Source organism: Geotrypetes seraphini, chromosome 3 (assembly GCF_902459505.1).
Source record: "Geotrypetes seraphini chromosome 3, aGeoSer1.1, whole genome shotgun sequence".
Classification (NCBI taxonomy): Eukaryota; Metazoa; Chordata; class Amphibia; order Gymnophiona; family Dermophiidae; genus Geotrypetes; species Geotrypetes seraphini.
This window is the reverse complement of record NC_047086.1, coordinates 314,333,224-314,347,606: the sequence shown is the minus strand read 5'-3', so window position 1 is coordinate 314,347,606 and position 14,383 is coordinate 314,333,224. Positions and strand designations below refer to the sequence as shown.

General features: G+C 43.1%; 1 protein-coding gene across 9 annotated transcripts in view; it reads right to left on the bottom strand.

The window, feature by feature from the left end:
- Positions 1 to 14,383, bottom strand: part of PAK5 (p21 (RAC1) activated kinase 5) — a 287,465-nt gene that overhangs the window by 224,316 nt on the left and 48,766 nt on the right. Inside the window, exon 1 of one of the 9 annotated variants that reach the window (XM_033938819.1) lies at positions 1,352 to 1,484. The exons of 7 other annotated variants lie outside the window; for them this stretch is intronic. The gene's annotated coding sequence lies outside the window, so the exon portion shown is untranslated. Of the gene's footprint in view, positions 1 to 1,351; positions 1,485 to 14,383 lie in introns of those variants that run through there. One more of the 9 variants, XM_033938816.1, reaches the window with a different exon arrangement.

The window sequence follows — 14,383 nt, the reverse complement described above, 5'->3', positions numbered from 1 at the left end:
AGTAGTAGTCACATTTATCAAAGAGTTAGCCTTATCATTCATTGATGATATTGGCAGTATTACCAGGCTCTGCTGTCTCTCTAAACTGTCATTCTATGTTTAGACCGCATTTAATTCTTACAATTAGGACTGATTTCACTGCTGAATTTTGAACAATTCTGAAACACCATTTTCATCAAGCTCACTTCTTCTTTCTAGAGCTAATTCTCTGCCACTTTATCAGGGGATGCAAGCTGATTTTAATATATTTTAACCAACTGCTTGTATATTTTCATTATTCATCAATACCTAGTTTCCTTATCTTTTGTGTTAGTGGCACTCAGTTTGAGGCTCCCAAATCACATGGCAGTCTAGGTCCCTGACAGTGGCACATGTGGTGTTTTTTATTCATTCGTTTGTATTTAATATAGATTATGAAAAAGAGGCAAATTGAGCTCTAGATCTCTAACTTAACATGATTTTTTTTAAACATAAAATGCCTCTAAACTGTATTAACCAATAGAATTAATATCCATAAGAAAAAGCAGACATTTAGTTAAATATTGTAATTCATGATATTGAACAAAAAAAAATAATAATTCATGACAGAATGCTCAAGCTCTTTTTAATCTACAACTTTTCACTTCTCAAGGAAGTCTAGCCAAGAGCACCTATAATTTAGTACTAACTCCCAGGATTAGTCCTACTGTGGAACTGGTGCCCACGATTAGTGGCCTGGTGGAAAATGGCAATAATGCATTTCAGCACAAACATTTTTCCTGCAAGACATCGATCGATTGGTAAATGTGCGTGAAAATGCACCACGGTATGTTAGTATTTTACCAATGAAAAGCTCCTGCATTTCTTTCCTCCATTATAGCAGTTAAGCAATTAACAGTGCATTATAGTATAATATACAGACAGCACACAGTTTGATACAACATATGCTATATACAAGACCTGACATTAATCGCTTTTACTTGAATCCGTTCGAATTTTTTTAAGAGTCTCCTAAGCATTGCTTCCAGAGATGAAAGAAATGCAGGTGCCTGGAGAAATAACAATTCTCTTTTTCAGGAATCCTCAGTATGTGTCTGGAATGGATTCTAACCAGATTTCCTATTGCTTTTGCCATCTCCTAGGAAACACAGCAGCAGAACGAGCTGTCTGGGGGGGGGGGGGGGAGAGCTTCTGTGCAGTGCCTTGTCTGCCTGCGCTCCGGGATGATCTACACAGGAGGCATCTCCTATTGCCTCTACTTTATTTCCACCTGCTAGAAGCAGCCATTCCGATCACAGATCAGCCTGGGAACAAGGAAGCCGGGCCACTGAGCTGCACGCGCTCTGCATTGTGAAGGAGCGGCGATCCCTACCTTACAGCTCGAGTGTCAAGAAAGATGTGGCATGTCTGCTGTCTGTGCACGGGCTACTTGCAGTCAGAGCGCTCCGCGTGCCATGGTAGCACTCGCCCGGGCGTCGCGTGGGGCCAGATAGAGCCGAGCTTGGCACGCGCGCGGTGTTCAACGGTACCAACAAAGGTTTTCTGACAGTACTACCATCCCGTCGGGGGAGGGGTGGAGGGGGGGGAAGCTCCACGTTAGAGAACCTCTGATTGGCTCTAATCTCTGTCTGCCGATTGGCTGTGCTTTGCTGCCTCTCCAGCTTTCCATTGGTGTGGAGCGGGTTGCGGGGTTCCCAGCTAGGTGGCAAGTCACATGCACAAAAGAAGGGGAGTTAGAAGTATTTGCAGGTTTGACAGTTTGCTTTTTAAGAAATCATTTTAGTGATTAATAGGTGTTAATGCACAGCTGCTGTACAGTTAAGTAAATTATTGTAATTATTGTGGTAAAAAAAAAAAAAAAAATGGGAAGTGAAAGGCCCAGACTCATCCCCATTTTTCCCCTAACCACAAGTGCCCCCTAACTAGGGTTACCATATGGCTCTCAAAACAAGGAGGATGGATTGAGACATGTGTGTTTTACTTCCATTGAAAGCACTGGACGTAAGGAGGACAGATTGAGACATCTAGGTTTTACTTGCATGTCTCAATCCGCCCTCCTTTTTGTGGAGATATATGGTAACCCTACCCCTTCTCACTTGGGTTATGCTTTATAGCAGTGTTCTTCAACCTTTGACACCTATGGACCGGCAGAAATAAAATAATTATTTTGTGGACCGGCACAGATCCGTGGACCGGCAGTTGAAGAACACTGGGCTAAATCGTGCCCATCTCCACCCAATCTCCGCCCCAGACCCCGCCCCCATAATAGTACTAATTGTAACAGCATTTTTTCCATTCATTTTTCATATATATATATATATATATACACACACACACAACATAATCGTATTAACAACACATAATGGTTAACCACAAAATTAAAATACACAAAGCACACTATGCTTTTCAACATTCATTCCTACCAGAAAACAGATAATAGCCCCATGCAAATGCAGGACCAAAAACTCAAAGTACTAATATTTACAAACAAACCCTAAGATGCAAGACTCTGCAAGCAGTACAACCCCAGAGGAAAAGAAACAAATGCATTTCTTCCTGAACAGACAGATGTAAATCAATCACTAAATAAAAAAATTAAAGCATTCCCCCTCTCTCCCTCCATGCTGTGCCTTGCCTTCTGGCCTTCCCCCCAGTGTTATCTTCAGGCCGGCAGCATCTTCAGGCCGGCTCCCTGAGTGCTGCAGTGCACAAAGCTGTGGGCAGCGGCTCCTCGCACCCGTCCCGCTCCTCATCTAGAAGCCTTCCCTCTGACGTTATGACATTAGAGATAAGGCTTCCGGTTTAGGCGCAGGATGTACGTAGGAGCCTTTTCCCATGGCTTTGTGCACTGCAGCACTCAGGGAGCCGGCCCAAAGATACCACATTGATCGCACCGTTGACCAGCGGCTGAAGAATACTGTCTTCTGCCCGATGGATGTGCCAGCCCTGTGGACCGGCAGAAAATATCTGAGGACCGGCACTGGTCCACGGACAGGCGGTTGAAGAACACTGCTTTATAGAACTAGTAGTGTATGCAAACCCAAAAAGGTAAAATTTTGTGCAACAATTTTGGAACATGATGCAGGCAATATTTTAAAGTTATAATGAATTCCGCAATCCTAAGGCCTGCTCCTAAATAGGAAATTCACCTTTCCCCCTCCTCAGACTTAACTCTCCCCATTAATATAACATAAATTCACTTATATACCACCCTAACCTCTCAATTCAACACAGTTAACAACAAGCAAAAGATTGTACAAACACAGTATATTATAATCACATTCAGAATTTGTCAAATAAGTTGGTCTTTTCATTTTTCCAGCTTGAAAAGATAAAATTCTATGGAAAAATCTTTTGTATATGCAAACTTTTACAGTAGGAAATGTAAATATCTAAAATGCCAAGAAAAATGTTTTCTGTCAGTAAATTTAAAGTGACCAATAATATAATCAGTTATAAGGCCAAACAATGGAAGTATTTTACTAAGGCACGCTAGCTGATTTAGCACGCACTAACAGCTTGTTTGACAAAGTCGCGCATCAACAGCCCCAAAGCCCTTTAAATCTCTATGGGCTTCGGGGCCGTTATTGTGCGTCTTTGTAAAATAGGCCCTAAATGCTAACACGCCCATTATATTCTATGGACGCATTAGCATTTCGCATGCGCTAAATCGGCTAGCGCACCTTAGTAAAAGATGGGGTATATCTTGTAACAGGTGCAACCTAACTTGAATAATATTCTTGCCTCAACTGGGAGCCAATGTAGCTTCTGATAGAATTTAGTTACATGATCAAATTTTTTCAAGTTGAAAATCAAAATTAATGATTGTATTAGCAGTCTAAATGAGGAAGGATCAAACTATGCCCTAATTGAAATTTCCATAGTATAAAATAATTTTTCCTAACTAGTGCATTAATTTGAAATAAACCCCTAAAATTTTTATAACTGGCATAATAGAGTATGTAATACTGTTCAACTTTATAGTGTTCTCTGTGATCTTATTGGAAGGTGAGGCCAGGAAGATTTTAGTTTTGTTTGGGTTGAGTTCGAGTTTAAAGTCCTTCATCCAAGAGTCCACTGTCTGGATTATAGAGGAAATAAATTGTAGAGTATCTGCTGATAAAGATAGGATCAGGACTACAATTGTTATATCGTCCACATAGCTATAGTGTATGATTTTAAAGGAAGCTAATTGTGTTCCTGAAGAAGCTACATAAATATTAAACAGTGTTGGAGAATGAGGTGATCCCTGTGGTATTTCACATATATATTTTTCCATTTAAATCAGGGGGTGTCCAAACTTGTGGCTTCTCTGGGCCGCATTGGAAGAAAAAAATTGTCCGGGGCCGCACAAACTCCAATGCTAGCTTATGAACAAAAAAAAAAGATTGAGCAGGTCCCAAATGTTCAGTCACTAATATAGAAGATGTACGTATCTAATAATAAACCTTCATTAAAAGGGACACTGTGGAGAGGAACCCACAAAAGCAGTAATACTTACCCTGACTGATCTAGCACGTGCCCCGCTGAGTGGGAGCAGCCACAGGTTTCTACATCCTTGCTCTGATGAGCAGGGATTCGCTCTGCTGGTTCTCCCATTCACTTCTATTACAGCTACGGTGAGCCTCTTCAGGGGCGAGCCTCATCAGAGCGGGGATGCTGAAGCTGCTGTCAGCGGTGCACATGGAGGATTGCTCAGTCAGGGTAAGTATTACTGCCTTTTTGGGCCTCCCATTTTGAGCTTAGGCTCTCTCAAAATGAACATCTCCCTTGTTGTAGCTGGTAGGGATCCCCAAGCCTCACCAACTTTCCAAGTTCTGCAGCTGGCAGCAATATTGCAGAGCTGCTGCTGCCTCCCCCACCCCCTTGGCTTTCATGCATGTATGAAAGCAGTGGCAGCTTGAGGATATTGCCATTAGCTGTAAAACACAGAGATTTCTGGTTGGCAGACTGGAGGAAGATGTCTTCAGTTGGCAGGGCTTGGGAATCCCTACTAGCAGAAGTGTTTATATATTGCACTCAGGCGGGGAGAAACTTTGGTGCTCATCCACTAATTTTGGGCTCCAGTCCTTCCCCCAAATCAGCTGTATATGACTACGCTACTGAATATAAAACAAAAAGAATTGTGATGTACATATCCCAAAGCTTCACACTGCCAAATCACAGCTCTAATACTTATACTTAAAAATAAATACCTACATACTCATAAGTATGTTTGTATAGTGCTCAGACCTGTAACCAATTTAATCTGTGATAACAACAGACTATGGTTGTTGTGGGACCATCATTGCCCTTTACGGTCCCAAACCACTCACTCTAAGCAAAATCCAAAATATGTAATAAATTTACTTATCTGGTGTGGCAAGTGGTTGATATAAGATGTTGAAAACAACCATAGCATTCAATAAAGTGCCTATAAAGTGCCTATGCTGAAGTGTGCGCTAATGGGAAACATTAGCCATATTAAAATCAATGACCCCTCCGACTCGAGTTTTGATGACTCTTCCTCAGGAGGGGACACTTTTGATTAAAATAACAGCTAAGACTTAGTATATCTAAATTACTGTTTCCATTCAAAGTGGTTATCACAAACGATCATTAAGAATCATTAAACTTTGCTATAATAACTTACTATTTCAATTCAATACATAACGGCTAGTACCATCTTGGATCACATGGGAATCAAGACTGAAAGAGGAACGCCATTAACTCTTACTCTCTTTATACTGCTCCACTAGAAACACCCCCGGAAAGACATCATCTAAGAGGCTAGTGCTAACCAAAGGAACACTACTGGGGTTCACAATTGAAACCAATCAATTTCCATGTTTAACCAATACGATAGCAATATCCAATTCACCAGCAAAATTGGAAAGCCAGACTAGGAGATTCATTCTAATCTCATAACCCCTCTGAGGTTCATTGTTCTTTCCCTTCCTATTGTTTTTTTAACATAATTGTCTTCTTTTCTATCAATCAATTTGTATTTCTTTTCCCATCCTTTCCTCATGTTTTATTATGTTTGTAAAGTTAGTCTTTAATATGCTTTGAAGGTTTAGTCCTCTGTTTGTTTTTGTTGCCCCCTTAATTTTGTAATTTTACTGATGTGTTCATTGCTTAGAATTTTGAAAAAGCGATCAATCAAATTTATAATAAACTTCAAACTTGAAATTTCATTTTTGGATATCATGGTTTTTAAGCAGGGTAGCAGCTTCTCCACCAGACTACACACTAAGACGTCTGATCGCAATACGTTACTCCAATATCAGAGTTTTCATCCTATAATCCTGAGGAATAGTATTCCAACTGGTCAATTCCTCCGCTTAAGGAGAATTTGTTCCAATGATGAAGACTTTGATATACAGGCCCAGGGGATGTATCATAAATTTAAGAACAGAGGCTATCCGGGGAAGATTATTAAGAGGGTATGGAAAAGAGCTAAAATCTGCCAGCGGCAATGGCTATTATACCCGTCAACTCATCATAAAGAGAACAATCTTACCTGTGTTCTATCCTATATGAATCAGAGTAACGCAATTTAAAAAATAATTCAAAAACATTGGCCGATTTTACAATTTCATGCAGTCCTGTCCAACAAGCCCAAATTTGCTTTTTATCCCAGCCTATTCTCACATATGAGTGACGTCATCAACGGAGTCCCGATGCGGAAACCTCGCAAGCAGACTTGCTTGTAGAAACTAGAAGGTTCAAGTCAGCCGCACTGCATGTGCGAGTGCCTTCCCACCCAGCACAGGGCGCGTCTCCTCAGTTCTCAGTTTTCTGCAGAGCCGAGAAGTCCCTCTTTGACTCTCTGCGTTCAACTTATTTACTTCGTGCGTTCTCTCACCGTGGTTTGTGTTATTTTTCTTCACGAATCGCTGTATTTAATTTCTTTTATTTCTCGTTAAAAAAAAAAAAAAATTATTTATTCCGTTCGGCTGCTAGGACAGGCCGCTTGGCCACAGCCCAGGGGCTTCGACCTTGCAGCGGCTGTTTTTCCTCCTATGTCCCAGCCAACAACAGGCTTCAAGAAGTTTAGCCAGTGTCAGCGTGCGATTTCTCTTACAGACCCACACAGTAAGTGCCTCAAGTGCCTTGGGCCAGACCATCACCCGAAGTCGTGCAAGCGCTGTGCTATTCTTCAACCTCAAGCCCTTAAACGTCGTCTGCTTTCAGTGGAGAAGCTCTTCGGGATGGATTCGACCACTTCCTCGACTCTGAAGCCGACCTCGGTCTCACCTTCAACCTCGGTTCCTCCTGCCTCCACTGCTTCGACCTCGAGCCTCATCAGACCTTCTTCATTTGCAGCGACTCTTTCCTCGATGACGTCTGCTGTATCTTCCCCTGTATCTTCAGGTCAGATAGCTCAGCAGAAAGTTCCAGCAGTGGTGCTTAAGGTGCCTAAGACTTTCATGTCGAAGCACATTTCCACTGCCTCTGTGGAACCTCCAGCCAAAGCAGGTGGTTCGGTTTCAGACACGGATCCATCCTTGCCGGCTTCTTTCCAGACCATGTTAGAGCAGCAATTCATTCAGTTCCTCACTAATATGGAACCGAAGCTTGTTACTCTAATCCAGCCTGGGCATTCTGCAGACTCCCGCGAGATCGAGCCTCTTCCTATGCCCCAGACTGAGACTACACACTTTATGGAGGGAGCAGAGTCTCTGCGAGTGTCTGGTCTGGAATCTATGCACGTAAAGCAAGGAGCAGATTCTTTGCAAGTGCCTCAACAGGAATCCTCACACTCCATACAAGGAGCAGAGTCTTTGGGGGTGCATCGAGGTCCTTCATAAAGCCTCTGGAGCTTAGATCCACAGCTTCCAGCCCCATCCATTCCTTGGTGCCATCGAATGCTTCCATCTCCGGGGTGAAGTCTCCTCCAACTTCGAGATCTGCTTCCAAACACCGTTCTCAATGACGTTTGAGGCCTTCATCGAGGCATACTTCCAGGCATAGCTCTTCTTCCAAAGAGCGTCCTTCTTCAGCTAAGCCTCAATCTACAACTTCCAGTTCTACCAGACCACCGACTCCTTGATCGAGGTCTCCACTTCCAAATCTCGAGGACTCAGCAGATTCGATTGCTTCGTCCAAGTCTACCTATTCTTTTGATGCCTTTTTTCCGGCTAAAGTTTCATCTTCGACCCAGGCTGTGTCGACGACCTCGAGTCCTTCTCGAGGCAAGGCATTGGCGGATCAGCTATCTTTCTCCTCTTTTCTTCGTCAGATGGCTATCGACTTGGACCTTCAATTGGATGCTGGTTCCAAATACTCTAAGGAGTATCTCAAAGTCATGCATCTTCCTAAACCTCTAGCAGAGTCACTTAAGCTTCCTCTTCACAAACTTTTGTCTCAGACTTTTACCAGAAGCCTGGAGATTCCTTATGCAATTACAGCTGTTCCAGGCAAATTGGACTCTAGATATAAAATTCTCCATTGCAAAAGATTTGAGAATTCACAGTTATCTCACCAATCCTTTCTTGTGGAGTCATCCTTGAAGAGGTCCCATCCTTCCAAGGTTTATGCTACCGTTCCTCCTGGAAGGGAAGGGAAAACTATGGACAGATTCGGACGTCGCATCTATCAAAATGCCATGATGTCCTCTAAAGTCCTTAATTACAATTTTCATTTTATTGAAACTATAATAATTAGTGTGGTGCGAGTGGGTACTAAATATTACTTTAAATGAATGCAAACTTCACTCATAAACTGAGAGCACTTATCCCCGGAAGAAAAAGCCTCAGGTTTCTTTTTAGGCAGAGCTAAAAGCTCAAACCTCCTCAACCCACATCATTGGCTTAAAAAACTTCCGAAGGAGATGTGCAAATATCACAGTTAGTGCGGGACTGCTATAATCTCTAAATCATAAAGGATCCAGGTGATATGTCCATCTTAGTGCAATTGCTGCTTTCCATCAGCCTATTGAAGGAAAACCTCTTTCTGCTCATCCGGTGGTTTCCAGATTCATGAAAGGACTTTTCAATGTCAAACCTCCTCTCAAACCGCCTCCAGTGGTTTGGGACCTCAATGTTGTTCTTGCTCAATTGATGAAGCCTCCATTTGAACCAATGTCTACGGCTCATCTGAAGTATCTCACTTGGAAAGTGGTGTTTCTCATTGCCCTCACTTCTGCTCGTAGAGTCAGTGAGCTGCAAGCTTTAGTTGCTGATCCAACTTTCACTGTGTTCCATCATGACAAGGTTGTCTGCGTACTCATCCTAAATTCCTACCTAAAGTGGTTTCGAAATTTCATCTCAACCAATCCATTGTTCTTCCAGTATTCTTTCCAAAGCCTCATTCTCATCCTGAAGAATCAGCTCCTCATACTCTGGACTGAAAACATGCTTTGGCCTTCTATTTGGAATGCACCAAACCACACAGAACTGCTCCACAACTTTTTATCTCCTTCGATCCAAATAAGTTGGGACATCCTATCTCTAAGCGTACCATCTCCAACTGGATGGCTGCTTATATCTCCTTCTGCTATGCCCAGGCTGGATTACCCCTACAGAGTAGAGTCACAGCCCATAAGGTCAGAGCAATGGCAGCTTCAGTAGCTTTCCTCAGATCTACACCTATTGAGGAAATTTGCAAGGTTGCTACTTGGTCCTCGGTTCATACTTTTACTTCTCACTATTGTCTGGATACTTTCTCCAGACGGGATGGCCATTTTGGCCAGACCGTATTACAAAATGTATTCTCCTGAACTGCCAACATTCCCACCTTCCCATTCTGGTTAGCTTGGAGGTCACCCATATGTAAGAATAGGCTGCCTGCTTGTCCTGGTATAAAGCACAGTTACTTATCATAACAGATGTTATCCAGGGACAGCAGGCAGCTATTTTCACAACCCACCCACCTCCCCTGGTTGGCTTCTCTGCTAGCTATCTGAACTGAGGAGACGCGCCCTGTGCTGGGCGGGAAGGCATTCGCGCATGCGCAGTGCAGCTGACTCAAAACTTCTAGTTTCTACAAGCAAGTCTGCTTGCGAGGCTTCCGCATCGGGTCTCTGTCGATGATGTCACCCATATGTGAGAACAGCTGCCTGCTGTTCCTGGATAACACCTGTTACGGTAAGTAACTGTGCTTTCTAGGGCTCCAAATTTAGGAGAAAAATTTAAGTATAAGAATAAGGATAGTATAGCTTTAATATTATCCCCTCATGAACAGTGCAGCAGGTGCCGCCAATGTCAGTTTGTATTGCAAAGTTCAACAGTGGTCATTCCGTTCTCAGGGGGTAAGAGTTTCATACTTTCCACAGGAACCAACTGTGACTCAAGCGGGGTAGTCTATTGCATTATTTGTCCTTAAAACAAATATTATATTGGACACACGATTAGGAAAATCAAAGTTCATGTTACTGAACATCTTAGCAACATTCGGCAAGGCACATTAGGAGCACTTTTAGTTTCCCACTGGAAGGAACAAGCTCATTCCATAGATTCATTGAGAAACACTGTTTTGTATCATGCCAGAGATTATTCAGGGGATTTATCCAAGTTTTTATTAATGAAAGAACACAGGTATATTTTCAATTGGCAAACTTTAGCCCCATATGGGTTAAACAAGGAAATTGATTGGTTTCAATTGTGAGCCCCAGTAGTGTCCCTTTGGTTAGCACTAGCCTTTTAGATGATGTATTGAATTAAAATAGTAAGTTATTATAGCAAAGTTTAATGATTTTTAATGATCATTTGTGATAACCACTTTGAATGGAAACAGTAATTTAGATATACTAAGTCTTAGCTGTTATTTTAATCAAAAGTGTCCCCTCCTGAGGAAGAGTCATCGAAACTTGAGTTGGGGGGGTCATTGATTTTAATATGGCTAATGTTTCCCATTAGCGCACACTTCAGCACAGGCACTTTATAGGCACTTTATCGAATGCTATGGTTGTTTTCAACATCTTATATCAACCACTCGCCACACCAAATAAGTGAATTTATTACATATTTTGGATTTTGCTTAGAATGAGTGGTTTGGGACCGTAAAGGGCAATGATGGTCCCACAACAACCATAGTCTGTTGTTATCACAGATTAAATTGGTTACGGGTCTGAGCACTTTACAAACATACTCATGAGTATGTAGGTATTTATTTTTAAGTATAAGTATTAGAGCTGTGATTTGGCAGTGTGAAGTACAAGAAGTCATCACAGATTACAAATAGTATTTCCCTATACGGACTGGACATATCCCAAAGCTAGCATATTCCAGTTAATAAATTCAAAATAAAACAATTTTTTCTACCTTGTTGTCTGGACATTTTGTTTTTCCATCATCTTGGTCCCAGTTTCTCTTTCTGCTTTTTGTCTAATTCTCTTTCCAGTGTCTGCTGTCCATTTTTCTCCTCTCTTGTTCCATTCCCTCCTTATGCCTGTCTCCAATGTATTGGTTTTTCCTTTTCAGCTTTCTTAACTTTTTCTTTTCTTTTTTGCTTCTGTCCACTCAAATCTTGCCCTCTTTCTCACCCTTCTTCTTTTTAAAATTTCTGTCACACTGAAAAATCTGCCGGCCTTGGCAGTGATTTAACAATGTTGCTCATAGCTCCCCTTCCTGCCTTCCATCTGCCGTGGTCTGTCTCCAATGACGCAACTTCCTGTTTCCTCCTGGGTGGACCGTGGCAGGGACCATTCCCTTGGGAGTTAGCTCACTCCAGGTTCATCTGCCAGTGGGTCGAGCACAGGATATGTGGTTCTGTGGAGGCGAGCCCAAGATCGGGGCCAGACTGCATTCTTTCACCAGGTGTGCTGCATGGCATGTCCGATGGTGGCAGAGGTGACCGGCAGTCAGAAGATTCAAAGTTCAGCTTTTCATCAAGCTGAGGCAGAGGATCTCCCTGTGAGCTGTTTCTAGCTCTGTCTGTAGTATTTTCCTGTCAGCACATGTTTCTGTGAGTACAAGCTAACAGCTTAGGTGGTTTCCCTGCATGGCTTACTCTACCCCAACCCTAAAATCACCATTTTTTGAGGGTTCTCTGTGGTTTTCCTGGGCTATTTTTAGTCAAAATAGGTTCTTGGTGACCATTTTGGATTTTTCCAGATTTTAAAGTTACTTTTTATACTTGCCAGCTTCATTTTTGAAAGAAAACCACATAAATGACTTCCCCGGAGCAGGATGTCATGGATTCATACCTCATTTGCAGTGGATGGCTATTGGATGCACAGCTCTGTTCACATGTGCTATGGCTCGCAAGGGGAATGAGGCTTGCCCAGATTCGGTGCCTTTGACCTCCAAGGAGGGTCTTCTAGCACCTTCTGTCCTGACCCCCATGAAAATGGCATCAGGGGGCCCTGGGGAGTATGCAGGTGACATTTCGGCAAAGTGCAAGCACATCACAGGAGATAAACCCCGTAATACATCCAAAGAGTCCAAACCTAGTGCGCAGGGGTCAGCTTCCATGGTGGAAGCTGACCTCTGCACACTAGGTTTGGACTCTTTGGAGGATAGATTTGGAGGATAGATTTGGACTCTTTGGAGGATAGATTTCCCATTGATTTTATTAATATGCTTTATCAGACATTCTTGGTTAGAAAGTCTGTGCCTGTTTCCCTTCCACTGGACTCCGTGCTGGTAATGGGGACCCCTGCTCTGGTGGAACAGGGTTTTCTCTCCTGTCTCCCCTCAAGGGTGTTAGCAAGTTAGCAAGGGTGTTAGCAAGTTAGTTCCCGTGGTTGAGCCTGATATGCTTTCCATGCCTCTGCTTTCGCAAGGGAGCACCGCAGTGGCCACAGATCTGGGAGATTTCCAGGATCTGGATAGATGTGGAGCCCCTGATTTGGGGGAGGATCCTATTGTGCACAGATTTTTCAAGCAAATGCATCTTGTGGATTTGATCTTTGAATCTCTCCAAGAATTAAAGCTGCAGTCTGAGCAGCCTGTCACTGCAGAATGTTCCTTCGTGAGTAAGGTGACCATACATCCTGTTTTGAACGGGACCATCCCGTTTTTAGATCCCATCCCGTTGTCCCCATGCACAGCTTCGGGACACTGAAAAGTCCTGTTTTCATAGACAGTGTCCCGAAGCTGTGCGTAGGGACAATGGGACAGGTGATCGCTTCCCCTCCCTCCCTTCCTCCAGCGCCAAAGCCGAAGTCTGCTCCCCCCTGGACAGGCACCCGCTGCTGCTACCTACCCGTCGAAGCCTGGCCTACTACCGCTTCAAACACCCCTCCCCCTGGATCGCTGCCGCCCGCCACCCACCGCAACTAAAGCAAAGGAAGGTCCAGGCACCAGCCCACAAACCTTCTTCCAGACGTCAATTCTGTCGTCAGAGAGGAAGTTCCGAGCCAGCCAATCAAAATGTGTCAGTTTTGAGAATTTATATCTGTTGTCTATATTTTGCACTATTTGTCTATTTTTTTATAGTTACTGAGATGACATTGCATATTTTAAAGTCATCTGCCTTGACATCTTTGAAAAACACCCAAATATAAATGATAATTAACATTTTCTCTGCATATAGTTTGCTTTGTGGTTTTTTAACAATTTTACGGTTACCATTATGATTAAGATATTATGTGTACATGAAAAATAAATGGAAGAAATTAGGGGGGGGATTGGGGCGGGGCTAGGGAAGGATTGGGGGCAGGTCTGACAATTAATAGATGTCCCATTTTGATGAAAAAAATAAATGGTCACATTATTCATGAGTAACCAGAGACCACAATCTGCCTCTTTTCCTGATCGTCCTGACCTCGTTTTAATTCTTATGGACATCTAGGAAACTACAGAATGTCCCTTGAAATGGTGCGGCTTTATCCCATGGCGGATACCTTTAACAAGCGCTTTGCTTCCCCAAAGGTTGATTCCTTGTGGCACAGGTCACCAAGCGTACTTCTCTCCCTAGTGATGAGGGTGTAGTCCTGAAGGATGTTCAGGACCACTGGGTGGATTTTGTCCTCAAGCATCTGTTTGATTTGGCAGCCACTGCTGTTAAGGCAGCATCAGCCTCTTCTTTCGTGGCAAGGGCATACCATTCCAGACTGCACCATGAACTTCATACTGTGATGCTTCGTGACTTGGATTTTATAATCTCAGGAGTGGATTACATAGCTGATGCCTTGTATGACATCTTGAACGTCTTTGCTAAGCTTTCTGCCTATTCCATTTTGGCTCACAGGATGCTCTAGATCCGGCAGTTGTCTGGCGATTCTTCTTTCAAAGTGACCTTGAGCCAGTTGCCATTTGTGGGACACTTTCTATTCGGCCAGGGTCTGGTGACCTTATGGCCAGTGTGGAGGATCGCAGTCTTGCCCGTGAATAGATCCCGACCTTCCAGAGGTTCAGGATATTAAGAACATAAGAATAGCCTTACTGGGCAGGACCAATGGTCCATCAAGCACAGTAGCCCATTCTCACGGTGGCCAATTCAGGTCACTAGTACCTGGCCAAAACCCAAGGAGTAG